This window comes from Lonchura striata, chromosome 26 (genome assembly GCF_046129695.1).
Source record: "Lonchura striata isolate bLonStr1 chromosome 26, bLonStr1.mat, whole genome shotgun sequence".
NCBI lineage: Eukaryota > Metazoa > Chordata > Aves > Passeriformes > Estrildidae > Lonchura > Lonchura striata.
In genome coordinates this window covers 2,928,549-2,942,353 of record NC_134628.1, presented here as the reverse complement: position 1 = coordinate 2,942,353, position 13,805 = coordinate 2,928,549, and the positions used below count along the sequence as shown (strand labels likewise).

The window sequence follows — 13,805 nt, the reverse complement described above, 5'->3', positions numbered from 1 at the left end:
CAGGACCCCCAAAATTCTCCCCAGGACTCCAATACCCCCCCTGGGACACCCAAAATTCCCTTCAGGACACCAAAACACCCCCTGGGACTTCCAAAATTCCCTTTGGGACCCCAAAACCCCCCCCGGGACCCCCAAAATTTCCATCAGGGTCCTTGAAATTCCTCCTGGGAGACCCAAAACCCCACTGAGACCCCCAAAATTCCCTTTGGGACCCCAAAACCCCCCGCCCGGGAGCCCCAAAATTCTCATCAGGGTCCCCAAAATTCTTTCTGGGACCCCCAAAAACTTCGTGAGACTCCAAAATTCCCTTCAGGACCCCAAACCCACCTCCTGGGACTCCCAAAATTCTCTTCAGGACACCAAAACCCCCCCTGGGACTCCCAAAATTCCCTTTGGGACCACAAACCCCCCCCTGGGACCCCCAAATTTCCCTTCAGGACCCTTGTGGGAACTCATAATGTCTCTCAGACATTTTTAGAGGTTCCAGGCCTTGGTCAGAAGCATTTGGGACCCTGGCAGGCAGCTGCAAACAGCTGTGATTTTGAGTTTGAGCCATGGAATGAGTTACCAACTTTGGAGGTGGAACAAGCACTCACAAAGGGTTAGATAGTATAGTAAAAGTAATTACAAAGTAGAGGGGAAATTTTTTTAGTATTGTACAGGGGGGTTTTAGCACCTGTCCAGGGGGGTTTTCACTTTGTACATGGGGGTCAGGAGTTCTAAGATGGAGGAAAGTGGGCTGATCCTGTTCTTCCTCCTTCTTTTTCCTTACCTCCATGTTCTTGGTGATGTTGGCACTCACAGATTGGTTTAGAGTAGAAAAACACTTGGCAACGTAGGTAGTAGGTACTGGGGAATAATTGTAAACATGTTATACGTAATATATCTTATAAAAGATAGCAGCAGCCCTGGGTGGGGGGAGAGACGAAGAAGACAGCAGATCGAGAGGATGTCAGGGTGTGTGTGTGCCTCTATCCAGGCCGCTGATCAAACAGCTGCAGTCCAAGAACATAATCTGTTAGATAACTAGCAATAAACTGCCTTGAGACCGAACAGCTAAAGCCTGCGGAGTTTTTCTTTGGAAACACGGGTTGGAGGAGGAATTTCACCACCATATGAGACCCCAGAGCAAGGCTGGGGTTCTCACAGACCCCAAATTCCTCCTGGGACCTCCCACAAACTCCCAGAGACCCCCAAAATTCCCTTCGGGACCCCAAACCCCCCCCAGGACCCTCAAAATTCTAGTCGGGACTCCCAAAATTCCTCCCAAAAACCCCCTGAGACCATCAAAATTGCCTTCGGGACTCCAAAACCCCTCCTGGAACGCCCAGAATTCCATTTGGGACCCCAAAAACCCCCCTAGGACCTCCAAAATTCCCATCAGGGTCCCCGAAATCCCTCCTGGGACCCCCCAAGATTACTTGAGACCCCAAATTTCCCTTCAGGACCCCAAAATTTCTACTGGAACCCCCCAAAAACTCCCAGAGACCCCCAAAATTCCCTTCAGAACCCCAAACCCTCCCCAGGACCCACAAAATTCCACTCGGGACCCCCAAAATTCCACCCAAAAACCCCCTAAGACCCTCAAAATTCTCCCCAGGACTCCAAAACTCCCCCTGGGATGGCCAAAATTCCCTTTGGGACCACAAAACACACACTTGGACCCCCAAAATTCCTATCAGGGTCCCCGAAATTCCTCCTGGGACCCCCCAAAACCCCCTGAGACCCCCAAAATTCCCTTCAGGACCCAAACCCTCCCCAGGACCCCCAAAATTCTCTTTGGGACCCCAAAATTCCTCCCAAAAACCTCCTGAGATCTCCAAAATTCTCCCCAGGACTCCAAAACCCCCCCTGGGACGCCCAAAATTCCCTTTGGGACCCCAAACCCCCCCCTGGGACCCCCAAAATTCTCATCAAGGTCCCCAAAATTCCTTCTGGGATCCCCCAAAAACCCCTGAGACCCTAAAATTCCCTTCCAAAACCCAAAACCTCTCCCAGGACCCCCAAAATTCTACTCGGGACCCCCAAAATTTCTCCCAAAAAACCCCTTGGGACCCTCAAAATGTTCCCCAGGACTCCAAAACCCCCCCAGGAGGCCCAAAATTCCCTTCAGGACCCCAAAACCCCCCTGGGACTTCCAAATTTCCCTTTAGGACCCCTGAAATTCCTCCTGGGACCCCAAAAACTCTCTGAGAACCCCCCAAAAACCTCTCCAGGACCTCAAAACCCCCCCGGGACCCCCAAAATTCCCATCAGGATCCCCAAAATTCCTCCTGGGACCCCCCCAAAACTCCCTGAGACCCCAAAATTCCCTTCAGGACCCCCAAACCCCCCATGGGACCCCCAAAATTCCCTTCGGGACCCCAGAACACCCCCTGGACCCCCAAAATTCTACTCGTCACCCCAAAACACCTTCTGGGACCTCCAAATTTCTCTTTAGGACCCCTGAAATTTTTCCTGGGTCCCCAAAAACTCCCTGAGACCCCCCCAAAAACCTCTCCAGGACCTCAAAACACCCCCTGGGACCCCCAAAATTCCCATCAAGGTCCCCAAAATTCCTTCTGGGACCCCCCAAAAACTCTCTGGGACCCCCTAAATTCCCTTCATGACTCCCCAAAAACCCCCTGACACCCCAAAATTCCTCCTGGGATGCTGCAAAGACCTTCCAGAGCCCCCCAGGACCCCCCCAATTTTGGGTCCCCCCCCCAATTCGGGGTTCCCCCCGATTTTTAGGTCCCCAGGCTGGTGGCTCATGAAGACGACCCCGACTCGGACCCCAAACTCCCCCCGGATTCAGCCCTCCATGTGTCCATGGTATCAGAGGCTGGAATTGCAGAGTTGCCACTTTACCCCCAGACGTAATTTTTGATGTGGTTGTGCCACTTGAACAGTATTTGAAATCTGTTTGTGCTCTTGCAGCAGCATTTCCGAACCACAATGGAAATTTAGCCCTTCTGCCTGGGGCTGCTCACAGAATCGTGGAATCCCAGAAGGGTTTGGATGGGAAGGCACCTTTATTTAAAGCTCGTCCCGTTCCACCCCTGCCATGGGCAGGGACACCTTCCACCATGCCAGGGTGCTCCAAGCCCTGTCCAGCCTGGCCTTGGACACTTCCAGGGATCCGGGGGCAGCCACAGCTTCTGTGGGCAACCTGTGCTGGACAGCAGCTTTGAAAGGCAGAGTGAAGTACAGCTGTGATTTTTGTGCTGCCCCTAACTTTGTATTGCCTGGCAAATGTGCCTTTGGGGTTTTTTGGGGTTTTTTGCGGTTTTTTTTTTAGTTTTTTTGGGTGGTTTTTTTTTTTAAATTTTTGTGACTAAAAAGCTACCTTGTGTTCCTGGAATGTTGCATTCTACCTCTGTTGTTTTCCCAGTTAGTCTGGATCCTCTGCTTACATTTTTTCCTTCACTTATTAGATGTCATGGATGTGCTGGCTGTTCTGATGGAGGGCAGTGATGGCTTAGATGAAGGAATTGGGTTCTCTTTAAATGAAGACGTGATTATCCAAACATTTCCCTTCAGTGCTGTTGTCCCTGCTGCATGAGCAGCCAGGAATATGCTGTTGTTTCAGTCTGAAAATGGAACAGGTACAGGGGTTTTTTTATGTTTTATGTGTCATTTCTAGCAGTGGAGTGAAAGCGGCATCATTTCTACCCTCTTGTAATAATTTTTTACCATTTATCATTTTTTACCTTGAGGCATTTTATTATCTTCCCTGCAAGCAGCAGGAGGTGCAGATTCATGGTGCTTTATGCTCAAGAGGGGCATTGAAGCTCTGTAGGTGCTTCTGCCCTTTTTCCCTGACCCTGAAGAGAAGGGACACTGTCCCTGCATGGACAGTCTTGGTCTGGAAGTAGCTGGCCTCAGTAACACAGCGTTTTAAGGGCAGAGCGTGGCGATCAGGAGAGGAAGGTGGTTCCCGTGCCTGTGGGCAGCTCTTCCCGAGAGCAGGGAGAGGGGACTGCCTTGTTAAGTAGGAAGTGGGTGCGTTTCCCAAGGAAAACTTCAGAAATTGAGCTCCAGGGGCAAACACTGTGAGGTTCTACCACCTCCTTGAGGACATCCTTAAAACCACAGGGGCATCAGCAGGGCTTGGAGCAGGACTGGCCAACCCCAGAGCACCTCACGAAGCCCTCTGTGTGTCTGTGGCAGTCGAGTAGCATCTGGGGGGTGCTGAAAGTCCCAGTTCAGACAGAAAATTCTGTTTAACTCGTACACGTTGGCTGGGTGTGTCCCCCCAGTACAGCTCGGTTCTTCTCTGAGGCGGTGCCTGGCAGGGTCTCTCCCTGTTAAGGGCTGGGCGTGTTTTTGGCACAACACAGTGAAGGTGGATTATTTGCTTAAGCAAGAGCTGATGATGTCTGGAGGGTTTTTCAGGTACCTCAGCGGCCAGGAGCATGTGTCTAGGTCACTAGGAACACTTTTTGATCTCGATCAGTTCTTTTCTGCGTGAGGCTCTGTGGGCTGCTGGCAAGGCCCAAAGTAAGGAAGGTTGCCCCAGTGTCCATGCTCATGTCAATAGTTTAATTTATTTGGCTTTTCTAGGAGCAGACATCGTGGAGGACCTTGGTGCTGTTTTCACTGGCCTCCTGCACTCTCCGAGAGAACCCCTTGCTCCCTGCGTGACGTTCCAGCTCTGTGACAAAGCTGCTAAGTATCCTCAGCTCTACCAGTTTAACCAATACTATAGACTCTGGATGCCCAAGCAGTCCCAGGCACCTGTGGTATGGAATCCCTGAAGTCACTGAATTCTTGAGCCAGTATTCCTATAAAATCCTCGCAGTCGACAGAGGTAACATTTCCATCAGAAACAGCGTTTTTATTGAGGAGGTAATTCTGCATCTCTTGTTGATCGTGCTGGGGACACACGTTTGCTCCAGGGCTTTTCTCTGATGACACAAGAGGTCTCTGTGGTGTTTGGGAGGCGATGCCAGGGCTCAGGGCTCATACAGAGACTCCTCACCGGGCACAGCAGAGCCTGGTGTGCGCTGTGGCCTCTGTTTACAGTGCCCGGAGTTCCCCCGGGTGGGTGGAGGATCACAGGCCCCTGGGCTGGGTTTGGTGAGTTTTTCTCAGCTCAGCAGTGTGAACACTCCAGATGCCCCTGGGGACACTGCTGGACAGCATCCATCCACTCTCTCCATCCACTCATTTGTACCCAGGAATGTAGGAAACTCTGACTGGGGACGGGCAGTAGTTCTGAAAATCATGCCCTAGCCTTTTTCTTCAGGAACGAACCAAGCGAGTGCCCTGAAACCAGCGGAGCAGCTGCAGGGGCTGAAGGGAACAGAAAGGGCTCCCCGGCACCTTTTGCCTCCGTTCTCTGCCATTCCCCAAAAGGCGTCGCAGTCCCTGAAGAGGTGTTTGTCATGCAGCCTGCCAAAATAAAGACCTGTAAAATCCTAGCTCTGCCTTTCGTTTAACGTGTTCTTACTTCCTATTTATGTCATCACAGAAAGCAAGGAAAGAATAAATGTGTCTGGTTCCCACTATTGCTCCGTGCAGGCATTTTTAAAGGCTGCTGTACTTCTGTACTCTTTTTCCACTCCAAGCTTGACTTTTCCCCTCCTTTTTTGAGGTCTGCTGCTTTGGGTTTCCCAGGCAGGGCTGGGTTCCTCGGCAGGGGTCTTAGGAGTTGGTGCAGATTCTGCTTTTTCCGAAGGTGTATCAAAGTGTGCCGGCAAAAGGACTGTTTTCTCCAGGGGAAAGCTTTCTCTCAAAGACCATCAATGCATGTATGTGTTTTAATCGTGTAACCAGGTGGATTAAGAAAAGCCGACACCTGTAGCAGATTTTTGTTGGATCTGTGTCTGTGAGAAGTCGGCTGTGTGCTGGAGAGGGAGAGACGCTGTTGGAGAGTGGATACAGTGCCAGGTGTGAGCTGTTAGCATGATGAGGGCTCAGAGCAGGCACAGGTGTGAGCTGTCAGGATGATGACGAGGGGCGGGGTCCCTCGGGGGGGGGGGGGGGGGGGGGGGGGGGGGGGGGGGGGGAGGTTACTTAAGGCCGAGGCTTTGCCCCGGCCTGTTTTCGCATGGAGCTGCTGGAGAAGAGGAGTTTATGGGGAGCTCCCGGGGCTGTCTCATGGAAGGACGGTGAGTGCTTTGGACTTGGTCCGGGGGATCACCTGGACACATCCTTTGCCACTTTCCCTGGGAAAGAAAACTCAGCAGTCCAGGTTCCTGATGTCAGTTTGTAGGGCTCCCTTGGGACTATCAAGGCAGCACAAGGTTGAGGTGAGGACAACTTAGGTGTGGGGACCATCATTTGATATAAGGACTTTTTGCTGTCAGTCCCAGCCCAGTGTGGGGGGCCCCTGGGCACATCCTTTTTCCATTTCCCCTGGGAAAGAAAACTCAGCAGTCCAGGTTCCTGATGTCAGTTTGTAGGGCTCCCTTGGGTCTATCAGGGCAGCACAAGTTTGAGGTGGGGACAACTTCGGTGTGGGGTCCATCCTTCGATATAAGGATTTCTTGTAGTGAGGTTCCTGCCCAGGGCCAGGGGCCCCTGGGCACATCCTTTGGCCATTTTCCCTGGGAAAGAAAACTCAGCAGTCCAGGTTCCTGATGTCAGTTTGTAGGGCTCCCTTGGGTCTATCAGGGTAGCACAAGTTTGAGGTGGGGACACCTTCAATGTGGGGTCCATCCTTCGATATAAGGATTTTTTGTAGTCAGGGCCAGGGGCCCCTGGGCACATCCTTTTTCCATTTTCCCTGGGAAAGAAAACTCAGCAGTCCAGGTTCCTGATGTCAGTTTGTAGGGCTCCCTTGGGTGTATCAGGGCAGCACAAGTTTGAGGTGGGGACAACTTCGGTGTGGGGTCCATCCTTCGATATAAGGATTTCTTGTAGTGAGGTTCCTGCCCAGGGCCAGGGGCCCCTGGGCACATACTTTTTCCATTTTCCCTGGGAAAGAAAACTCAGCAGTCCAGGTTCCTGATGTCAGTTTGTAGGGCTCCCTTGGGTCTATCAGGGCAGCACAAGTTTGAGGTGGGGACAACTTCGGTGTGGGGTCCATCCTTCGATATAAGGATTTTTTGCAGTCAGGGCCAGGGGCCCCTGGGCACATCCTTTTTCCATTTTCCCTGGGAAACAAAACTCACCAGTCCAGGTTCCTGATGTCAGTTTGTAGAGCTCCCTGGGGTCTATCAGGGCAGCACAAGTTTGAGATGGGGACAACTTCGGTGTGGGGTCCATCCTTCGATATAAGGATTTTTTGCAGTCAGGGCCAGGCCCAGGGCCAGGGGCCCCTGGGCACATCCTTTTTCCATTTTCCCTGGGAAAGAAAACTCAGCAGTCCAGGTTCCTGATGTCAGTTTGTAGGGCCCCCTTGGGTCTATCAAGGTAGCACAAGTTGAGGTGGGGACAACTTCGGTGTGGGGTCCATCCTTCGATATAAGGGTTTTTTGCAGTCAGGGCCAGGGGCCCAGGGCCAGGGGCCCCTGGGCACATCCTTTTTCCATTTTCCCTGGGAAAGAAAACTCAGCAGTCCAGGTTCCTGATGTCAGTTTGTAGGGCTCCCTTGGGTCTATCAGGGCAGCACAAGTTTGAGGTGGGGACCGCTTCGGTGTGGGGTCCATCCTTCGATCTAAGGATTTTTTGCAGTCAGGGCCAGGGGCCCCTGGGCACATCCTTTTTCCATTTTCCCTGGGAAAGAAAACTCAGCAGTCCAGGTTGCTGATGTCAGTTTGTAGGGCTCCCTTGGGTCTATCAGGGCAGCACAAGTTTGAGGTGGGGACTGCTTCGGTGTGGGGTCCATCCTTCGTTATAAGGATTCTTTGCAGTCAGGGCCCTGAGCAGGGCCAGGGGACCCTGGGCACATCCTTTGGCCATTTTCCCTGGGAAAGAAAACTCAGCCGTCCAGGTACCTGATGTCAGTTTGTAGGGCTCCCTTGGGTCTATCAGGGCAGCACAAGTTTGAGGTGGGGACAACTTCGGTGTGGGGTCCATCCTTCGATATAAGGATTTCTTGTAGTGAGGTCCCTGCCCAGGGCCAGGGGCCCCTGGGCACATACTTTTTCCATTTTCCCTGGGAAAGAAAACTCAGCAGTCCAGGTTCCTGATGTCAGTTTGTAGGGCTCCCTTCGGTCGATCAGGGCAGCAGAAGTTTGAGGTGGGGACAACTTCGGTGTGGGGTCCATCCTTCGATATAAGGATTTTTTGCAGTCAGGGCCAGGGACCCAGGGCCAGGGGCCCCTGGGCACATCCTTTTTCCATTTTCCCTGGGAAAGAAAACTCAGCAGTCCAGGTTCCTGATGTCAGTTTGTAGGGCTCCCTTGGGTCTATCAGGGCAGCACAAGTTTGAGGTGGGGACAGCTTCGGTGTGGGGTCCATCCTTCGATATAAGGATTTTTTGCAGTCAGGGCCAGGGGCCCCTGGGCACATCCTTTTTCCATTTTCCCTGGGAAAGAAAACTCAGCAGTCCAGGTTCCTGATGTCAGTTTGTAGGGCTCCCTTGGGTCTATCAGGGCAGCACAAGTTTGAGGTGGGGACAGCTTCGGTGTGGGGTCCATCCTTCGATATAAGGATTTTTTGCAGTCAGGGCCAGGGGCCCCTGGGCACATCCTTTTTCCCTTTTCCCTGGTAAAGAAAACTCAGCAGTCCAGGTTCCTGATGTCAGTTTGTAGGGCTCCCTTGGGTCTATCAGGGCAGCACAAGTTTGAGGTGGGGACATCTTTGGTGTGGGGTCCATCCTTCGATATAAGGATTCTTTGCAGTCAGGGCCCTGCCCAGGGCCAGGGGCCCCAGGGCACATCCTTTTTCCATTTTCCCTGGGAAAGAAAACTCAGCAGTCCAGGTTCCTGATGTCAGTTTGTAGGGCTCCCTTCGGTCGATCAGGGCAGCACAAGTTTGAGGTGGGGACAACTTCGGTGTGGGGTCCATCCTTCGATATAAGGATTTTTTGCAGTCAGGGCCAGGGGACCCTGGGCACATCCTTTTTCCATTTTCCCTGGGAAAGAAAACTCAGCAGTCCAGGTTCCTGATGTCAGTTTGTAGGGCTCCCTTGGGTCTATCAGGGCAGCACAAGTTTGAGGTGGGGACAGCTTCGGTCTGGGGTCCATCCTTTGATATAAGGATTTTTTGCAGTCAGGGCCAGGGGCCCCTGGGCACATCCTTTTTCCATTTTCCCTGGGAAAGAAAACTCAGCAGTCCAGGTTCCTGATGTCAGGAAGTAGCGCTCCCTTGGGTGTATCAGGGCAGCACAAGTTTGAGGTGGGGACAACTTCGGTGTGGGGTCCATCCTTTGATATAAGGATTTCTTGTAGTGAGGTTCCTGCCCAGGGCCAGGGGCCCCTGGGCACATACTTTTTCCATTTTCCCTGGGAAAGAAAACTCAGCAGTCCAGGTTCCTGATGTCAGTTTGTAGGGCTCCCTTGGGTCTATCAGGGCAGCACAAGTTTGAGGTGGGGACAACTTCGGTGTGGGGTCCATCCTTCGATATAAGGATTTTTTGCAGTCAGGGCCAGGGGCCCCTGGGCACATCCTTTTTCCATTTTCCCTGGGAAACAAAACTCAGCAGTCCAGGTTCCTGATGTCAGTTTGTAGAGCTCCCTGGGGTCTATCAGGGCAGCACAAGTTTGAGATGGGGACAACTTCGGTGTGGGGTCCATCCTTCGATATAAGGATTTTTTGCAGTCAGGGCCAGGCCCAGGGCCAGGGGCCCCTGGGCACATCCTTTTTCCATTTTCCCTGGGAAAGAAAACTCAGCAGTCCAGGTTCCTGATGTCAGTTTGTAGGGCCCCCTTGGGTCTATCAGGGTAGCACAAGTTTGAGGTGGGGACAACTTCGGTGTGGGGTCCATCCTTCGATATAAGGATTTTTTGCAGTCAGGGCCAGGGGCCAAGGGCTAGGGGCCCCTGGGCACATCCTTTTTCCATTTTCCCTGGGAAAGAAAACTCAGCAGTCCAGGTTCCTGATGTCAGTTTGTAGGGCTCCCTTGGGTCTATCAAGGTAGCACAAGTTGAGGTGGGGACAACTTCGGTGTGGGGTCCATCCTTCGATATAAGGGTTTTTTGCAGTCAGGGCCAGGGGCCCAGGGCCAGGGGCCCCTGGGCACATCCTTTTTCCATTTTCCCTGGGAAAGAAAACTCAGCAGTCCAGGTTCCTGATGTCAGTTTGTAGGGCTCCCTTGGGTCTATCAGGGCAGCACAAGTTTGAGGTGGGGACCGCTTCGGTGTGGGGTCCATCCTTCGATATAAGGATTTTTTGCAGTCAGGGCCAGGGGCCCCTGAGCACATCCTTTTTCCATTTTCCCTGGGAAAGAAAACTCAGCAGTCCAGGTTGCTGATGTCAGTTTGTAGGGCTCCCTTGGGTCTATCAGGGCAGCACAAGTTTGAGGTGGGGACTGCTTCGGTGTGGGGTCCATCCTTCGTTATAAGGATTCTTTGCAGTCAGGTTCCTGAGCAGGGCCAGGGGACCCTGGGCACATCCTTTGGCCATTTTCCCTGGGAAAGAAAACTCAGCCGTCCAGGTACCTGATGTCAGTTTGTAGGCCTCCCTTGGGTCTATCAGGGCAGCACAAGTTTGAGGTGGGGACAACTTCGGTGTGGGGTCCATCCTTCGATATAAGGATTTCTTGTAGTGAGGTCCCTGCCCAGGGCCAGGGGCCCCTGGGCACATACTTTTTCCATTTTCCCTGGGAAAGAAAACTCAGCAGTCCAGGTTCCTGATGTCAGTTTGTAGGGCTCCCTTCGGTCGATCAGGGCAGCAGAAGTTTGAGGTGGGGACAACTTCGGTGTGGGGTCCATCCTTCGATATAAGGATTTTTTGCAGTCAGGGCCAGGGACCCAGGGCCAGGGGCCCCTGGGCACATCCTTTTTCCATTTTCCCTGGGAAACAAAACTCAGCAGTCCAGGTTCCTGATGTCAGTTTGTAGGGCTCCCTTGCGTGTATCAGGGCAGCACAAGTTTGAGGTGGGGACAACTTCGGTGTGGGGTCCATCCTTCAATATAAGGATTTTTTGCAGTCAGGGCCAGGGGCCCCTGGGCACATCCTTTTTCCATTTTCCCTGGGAAAGAAAACTCAGCAGTCCAGGTTCCTGATGTCAGTTTGTAGAGCTCCCTGGGGTCTATCAGGGCAGCACAAGTTTGAGATGGGGACAACTTCGGTGTGGGGTCCATCCTTCGATATAAGGATTTTTTGCAGTCAGGGCCAGGGGCCAAGGACTAGGGGCCCCTGGGCACATTCTTTTTCCATTTTCCCTGGGAAAGAAAACTCAGCAGTCCAGGTTCCTGATGTCAGTTTGTAGGGCTCCCTTGGGTCTATCAAGGTAGCACAAGTTGAGGTGGGGACATCTTTGGTGTGGGGTCCATCCTTCGATATAAGGATTTTTTGTAGTGAGGTCCCTGCCCACGGCCCGGGTCCCCTGGGCACATCCTTTTTCCATTTTCCCTGGGAAAGAAAACTCAGCAGTCCAGGTTCCTGATGTCAGTTTGTAGGGCTCCCTTGGGTCTATCAGGGCAGCACAAGTTTGAGGTGGGGACAACTTCGGTGTGGGGTCCATCCTTCGATATAAGGATTTTTTGCAGTCAGGGCCAGGGGCCCCTGGGCACATCCTTTTTCCATTTTCCCTGGGAAAGAAAACTCAGCAGTCCAGGTTCCTGATGTCAGTTTGTAGGGCTCCCTTGGGTCTATCAAGGTAGCACAAGTTTGAGGTGGGGACAACTTCGGTGTGGGGTCCATCCTTCGATATAAGGATTTTTTGCAGTCAGGGCCAGGGGCCCAGGGCCAGGGGCCCCTGGGCACATCCTTTTTCCATTTTCCCTGGGAAAGAAAACTCAGCAGTCCAGGTTGCTGATGTCAGTTTGTAGGGCTCCCTTGGGTCTATCAGGGCAGCACAAGTTTGACGTGGGGACAGCTTCGGTGTGGGGTCCATCCTTTGATATAAGGATTTTTTGCAGTCAGGGCCAAGGTCCAGGGGACCATGGGCACATCCTTTTTCCATTTTCCCTGGGAAAGAAAACTCAGCAGTCAGGTTCCTGATGTCAGTTTGTAGGGCTCCCTTGGGTCTATCAGGGCAGCACAAGTTTGAGGTGGGGACAACTTCGGTGTGGGGACCATCCTTCGATATAAGGATTCTTTGCAGTCAGGGCCAAGGTCCAGGGGACCATGGGCACATCCTTTTTCCATTTTCCCTGGGAAAGAAAACTCAGCAGTCCAGGTTCCTGATGTCAGTTTGTAGGGCTCCCTTGGGTCTATCAGGGTAGCACAAGTTTGAGGTGGGGACAACTTCGGTGTGGGGTCCATCCTTCGATATAAGGATTTTTTGCAGTCAGGGCCAGGGGCCCCTGGGCACATCCTTTATCCATTTTCCCTGGGAAAGAAAACTCAGCAGTCCAGGTTGCTGATGTCAGTTTGTAGGGCTCCCTTGGGTCTATCAGGGCAGCACAAGTTTGAGGTGGGGACTGCTTCGGTGTGGGGTCCATCCTTCGTTATAAGGATTCTTTGCAGTCAGGGCCCTGAGCAGGGCCAGGGGACCTTGGGCACATCCTTTGGCCATTTTCCCTGAAAAAGAAAACTCAGCCGTCCAGGTACCTGATGTCAGTTTGTAGGGCTCCCTTGGGTCTATCAGGGCAGCACAAGTTTGAGGTGGGGACAACTTCGGTGTGGGGTCCATCCTTCGATATAAGGATTTCTTGTAGTGAGGTCCCTGCCCAGGGCCAGGGGCCCCTGGGCACATACTTTTTCCATTTTCCCTGGGAAAGAAAACTCAGCAGTCCAGGTTCCTGATGTCAGTTTGTAGGGCTCCCTTGGGTCTATCAGGGTAGCCCAAGTTTGAGGTTGCAACAACTTTGGTGTGGGGTCCATCCTTCGATATAAGGATTTTTTGTAGTGAGGTCACAGCCCAGGGCCAGGGGCCCCTGGGCACATCCTTTTTCCATTTTCCCTGGGAAAGAAAACTCAGCAGTCCAGGTTCCTGATGTCAGTTTGTAGGGCTCCCTTGGGTCTATCAGGGCAGCACACGTTAGAGGTGGGGACATCTTTGGTGTGGGATCCATCCTTCGATATAAGGATTTTTTGTAGTGAGGTCCCTGCCCACGGCCAGGGTCCCCTGAGCACATCCTTTTTCCATTTTCCCTGGGAAAGAAAACTCAGCAGTCCAGGTTCCTGATGTCAGTTTGTAGGCCTCCCTTGGGTCGATCAGGGCAGCAGAAGTTTGAGGTGGGGACAACTTCGGTGTGGGGTCCATCCTTCGATATAAGGATTTTTTGCAGTCACGGCCAGGGACCCAGGGCCAGGGGCCCCTGGGCACATCCTTTTTCCATTTTCCCTGGGAAAGAAAACTCAGCAGTCCAGGTTCCTGATGTCAGTTTGTAGGGCTCCCTTGGGTCTATCAGGGCAGCAGAAGTTTGAGGTGAGGACCGCTTCGGTGTGGGGTCCATCCTTTGATATAAGGATTTTTTGCAGTCAGGGCCAGGGGCCCCTGGGCACATCCTTTTTCCATTTTCCCTGGGAAAGAAAACTCAGCAGTCCAGGTTCCTGATGTCAGTTTGTAGGGCTCCCTTGGGTCTATCAAGGTAGCACAAGTTTGAGGTGGGGACAACTTCGCTGTGGGGTCCATCCTTCGATATAAGGGTTTTTTGCAGTCAGGGCCAGGGGCCCAGGGCAAGTGGCCCCTGGGCACATCCTTTTTCCATTTTCCCTGGGAAAGAAAACTCAGCAGTCCAGGTTCCTGATGTCAGTTTGTAGGGCTCCCTTGGGTCTATCAGGGCAGCACAAGTTTGAGGTGGGGACAACTTCGGTGTGGGGTCCATCCTTCGATATAAGGATTCTTTGCAGTCAGGGCCAAGGTCCAGGGGACCATGGGC

At 52.6% G+C, this 13,805-nt stretch overlaps 1 long non-coding RNA gene across 1 annotated transcript; it reads left to right on the top strand.

Annotated features, from left to right (window-relative positions):
- Positions 1 to 2,849: 2,849 nt before the first annotated feature.
- LOC144247530 (uncharacterized) lies at positions 2,850 to 5,405 on the top strand. The gene is made up of 2 exons (XR_013341188.1): positions 2,850 to 3,587; positions 4,546 to 5,405. It is a non-coding gene; the product is annotated as an uncharacterized LOC144247530 (long non-coding RNA).
- The last annotated feature ends 8,400 nt before the right edge of the window (positions 5,406 to 13,805 follow it).